The following is a 4,797-nucleotide window of genomic DNA, read 5'->3' on the forward strand; positions in this document are numbered from 1 at the left end:
AATGAAGCAAAATGCAATTCAGAGAATTTTTCTCACAAATACTGAGGAAGTCGCTAGCTGTTATCATTATCAACATCATCTTTATTTGAACACTGTATCTCATCTCGACCACTTTGCTCACCAAGCTAATTTGCTTGTTCTAATAGCCACTGTGTTCTTCCAGCAGAATCTTTAGTGTTAGCCCAAAAGGTCTTGGGTTCTAATCACTTAAACTTGATTTTTGTTGTATTTGTCATTAAATGTTAAAATGTATGATTACTCAGTTAAAAACAGGTATCTGATAACCACCTTTTTCTCTATGTCCCCGTTGCCATCATGAGTAACATCATTTAAAAGTGCCACATAAAATCACACATTTGTGCTATTCTCATTAGTATTAAAATGTATTTTAAATTCTCTTGTTCCTGCATTATTCAGCCAGATAAAAAGGAGGAGCGGATCAGTTTTCATGTGCCCTCTGTAATTGCAATCTCCAGTTCTTCAATCATGCCCCTTTATCGTCTTTTCTCTTTTGCAAGCTGTTTAAATAACCACTTGGAGTCAGTTGCTGCAGTGAAACTTGAAACCTGATCGTTGAAGAAGTCTGCAATTTAGCAGAAAACAAGACAAGCCAGGATCTGCTGCTGCAGATGCATACTGAAGATTCCAGTCTCTTTAAAAATACGCTTACACTTGTAGTTAGTTTAGTCCTACAATACAATTTATTTCTTAAACCAACTTTGCAAAATTGTTTTTTTTTTTTAAAGAATAGAATAGATTTATACCTCTCAGTTGTTCACAATGGTCTTATATAATACTGCTTATGCACAGTTTGTGGGAAATGACGTGTACTGCATAAATGAATTTTCTGGTGAAAACTTTATCTTTTGATCTCATTGCGTGATTCTGAATTTTGAGTTGTTTTAATTCTGAAAATCATGCTGTTAACTGAGAGCAGGATGTCTGTGGCTAGTAGCTGTTTTGATATTATTTTTGCTACTATTGTTTTTTGTCTCATTCTACTAAGGGTAGATCCTTCCTCTCTCTGTGCTCTCTTCTCTCTTCCTCTCCCCGCTTCCTCTGCCTCTGTTTTTCTGTCTTCCCTATTTACATGTGTATGTAATTGTAAATGCCTATTAGTGTCAGTTAATCAGGTTCTGATTAATCCAGAGTTTTACTATCAACAGAACAAATAACCTCAGCTTTAGAAACATCTAGAATAAAGTTCCTTATATTTCCTTGCCTAGTTATTAGTCCTTCTAAACAAACAAAAAAAATCACAAAATCACAAAAAAAATCATCTCCCAACTGTATGTGAAAACACTTTATTAATAGCTGTCAAAATAGTTTCTCTACTTAAATTTGCTAACTTAATAGTTAGGGGTTCGGAATGTATAAGAATCCTTTAGTTAGGGGGCTGGGGATTTAGCTCAGCGGCAAAAAGCGCCTGCCTGGCAAGCGTGAGGTCGTGAGTTCGGTTCCCGGTACCGGAGAAAAACCAAAAAAAAAAAAAAAAAAAAAAGAAGCCTTTAGTTATTAAGGGAAAGCAGAGCGTACGGAATACAAAGAAGGAGGGCAAATCTAACAATGATCTGTACAATTCCTTGACCCTAGTCAGCAGGCATACCAGAAAGACACCACCATTCGTTCATTTAGCAAAATTTTTTGAAAAGCCAACCATAGACAAATTATCATACAACTAGCCATGGAGAGGAGATGGTCTAATAGTTTAATATGGAAACTAAGAGGTCTACTACTAGCTTGAACACAGCTAGTATGGCATAACTACTATGTCCATGAGTCAGGAAATAAGAGAAAGAAAAAGAGAATTCAGAGAAGGAATATTCATCTCTGGATATGTAATAAGAAAATTATTTCATAAAAAGAGGTAATATCTGAGACTGAAGAAGGGATATGATTTTAATAGGCAGAGTTCAAAGAGTACAGCAAAAAATAGACAAGGTAAAAGCCCAAGTATGCTCAGGGGTTGTGAGGAAAAATGTACACAAGTGAACAATGGCGGAAAGTAAGTAAGATTTCCAATTAGGATAACCAAGCTAGAGACTGAACCTTATTCCAAATAAAGGAGACTGGCGTTGCCGTCAGATAGATTTGAGGTCAAATCCTGATTCCAATTACTGTGTCCCCTTGGAAGTTGCGTGCCTTACCTTGCCTCTGTAAGCCTCAGATTGATCATGTCTATCTCAGAGGGCTGTTATCAGGATTACATGTGATTAGGATATGAAGCACTCACTCATTCAGAAAACATTTATTGATCTACCACCGTGTATCCCAGACACTGAGCTTTGTACTGGTGATACAAACATACAGGCGAAGGTCTGCTTTCGAAGAATCTATGAAATCTATTTCTGTAAACAGAAAACGACAATACAGTGTAAAGTGAGCTCAGCCTCAGAGGAGCTCACTAACTCAGAGGGCAGGAGTGGTTAAAAAGAAGTTACAAAAGTAGTCATCAAGACACTTGAAAAGAAAAGAAATAGAACTTAACTTCCAAGGTCTGATTTTTTTTATTATCCCTTAAGCAACCTTGTAGTTTCTAGAGAAATAAACATTTTAATCTCTAAGTGGATTCTTGTTGTTATTGTTATTTTCCATGTGTCTGGCTGATTGTTTGGTTTATTTCAAAGTCAGAAAAACAGTAGGGGAGAATACCCTGTTTCTCAGCTGACCAAAGGGGAGAAGCGTGTATTTGCATCAGTATAGCAGTGGAAGCAAAACAAGCCAAATGCCTGAGGCATGGTGTGGCAAAATGAAAGGGATTGTAGAGAAGCTGGCCTAACAGGAAGTAACAAGTCTGGCTTCTCACAGATGTTTGTTATTTCCTCTTCTGAAACAGGGCCACGATTTCATTTCGTTTCTGGAGCACCACATCTTTCTTCATTCTCCTGTTTTCTTATATAGATGACCCCATTTGATTTTGATTTCAGAAATTGGCTACGATCCAGGCCTGGTCAGTTAGAGCCTCCCATTGGCTCTAGTGATCAGGTTGTGGGTGAATGCATGACCCAGTCAGAGCCAGTGAGAGGCACTGTGGCACTCTTGCTGAGCTTGTGATCTAAGTGTGCCTTCCCTTCTGCTGGTGTGAACATGGGAAGCTGTAGACCAGGAGCTGCGACCAGCCACTTTTCTACCTGAGACTGATGCCAGCCAAGATAGAGGGAAGTAGCAGTCCCCACAGTAGAATGTGCGGCCCATGAGGGCATAAAGCTTGGCTTTATTTTTAAATCTTTTTTTTTATTGACACACTACTCACAAAGAGAAAAAAAATGCACAAAATAGAAGTTTGGGTCAAAAGTTATTACTAAGTGAATACACCTTTTACTTTTACCCAGATCAAGAAATACAACATCTCAGGTGACTGAGACAGGAGGTTCTCCAAGTTGGATGCCAGTAACCTGGGCTACGCTGTGAAACCTCTTTAAAAAAGTCAAAAGAAAAAGGAAAAAAAAAAAAAACGGGAAATAGGACATTACCCCCATTCGCCTCTCAAATACTATAACTTCTATCCTCTTCACAATTAACACTATAGTTTGATAGTTTTTGAATTTATATAAATGTGCATGTTTAGCTTCTGTCATCAACTTTATTGTAAACATCTTTGATGCACATATATTTCTATTTGTTATATTCCTAAATGTAGAACTGCTGTGTCTGTGTGTTCAGCTTTAGAAGATATTGCCGAATTATTTCCCAATGGGATTGTACCAATTTAGTCTTTTGCCTTAATAGATACCTGTTACTCAACATCCTAGGCAACATTTAGCTTTATCAGTGTTATCAGTGTAGACATGAAGTATATTATTATTTTTTTTTCTTTTTTGTGGTTTACTTTTTCTTTTGGTGGTGGTGATACTGGGAATTGAACCCAGGGAGCCTGAGCTACAGTCTTTCCCTTTCTTTTCTTTTCTTTTCTTTTCTTTTCTTTTCTTTTCTTTTCTTTTCTTTTCTTTCCTTTTTCTTTTCTTTTCTTTTCTTTTCTTTTCTTTTCTTTTCTTTTCTTTTCTTTTCTTTTCTTTTCTTTCCTTTCCTTTCCTTCTCTTCTCTTCTCTTTTTTCTTTTCTTTTCTTTTCTTTTTTTTCTTTTCTTCTCTTTTTTTCTTTTCTTTTCTTTTCCTTGAAACAGTGTTTCACTGAATAGCCCAGGCTTGCTTTAAACTTCCCATCCTCCTGCCTCAGCCTACTGAGTAAGTGGGATTATAGGCCTGTGCCATTATGCCTGGCTTAAATTTTTATCTTTGAAAATATGCCAGATATAGGCCCTTTTTACTTGTGTTACAAATTTCTTCTTGCATTCTGTGGCTTGTCTTTTCACTCTCTGAATGCTACCATTTGATGAATTTTAATGCACTCATGTTTACCCAAAGTTCCCTTATGGTGGTTCTTTTTGTGTCCTAGAGTAAAATATTTTCTATGTTATGATCCATTCCCTTTAATGTTTAGAGCTACAGTGCACATGGAATTAATGTTTTGTGTAGGGTATAAAGAAGAGTATGGGTTTTTTTTCTATGTGGCTATCCATTGACTGAGGAGTATTTATTTGAAAAGAAGTTTCTTTCTTAATGCTTTGCAGTGTCACATTTTTCATAAATCAAGAATTTATGTATTCATGGCATGTATCAGGACCTCTATCATCTTTGATACTATACACAATACATCTATTGTCTATCTTCACATTAAAAACTTTACTATATGTATTGGTTTGGGGCTTATTTGCAAGGAGAACAATATTATACAGGACACATACTTATATGATTATTTATAATAGTCACCCAAAGAACAGTATACAAAAGAGTGCAGG

The sequence above is a fragment of the Chinchilla lanigera genome, unplaced genomic scaffold (assembly GCF_000276665.1).
Source record: "Chinchilla lanigera isolate Chin_1 unplaced genomic scaffold, ChiLan1.0 scaffold00023, whole genome shotgun sequence".
Taxonomy (NCBI): Eukaryota; Metazoa; Chordata; class Mammalia; order Rodentia; family Chinchillidae; genus Chinchilla; species Chinchilla lanigera.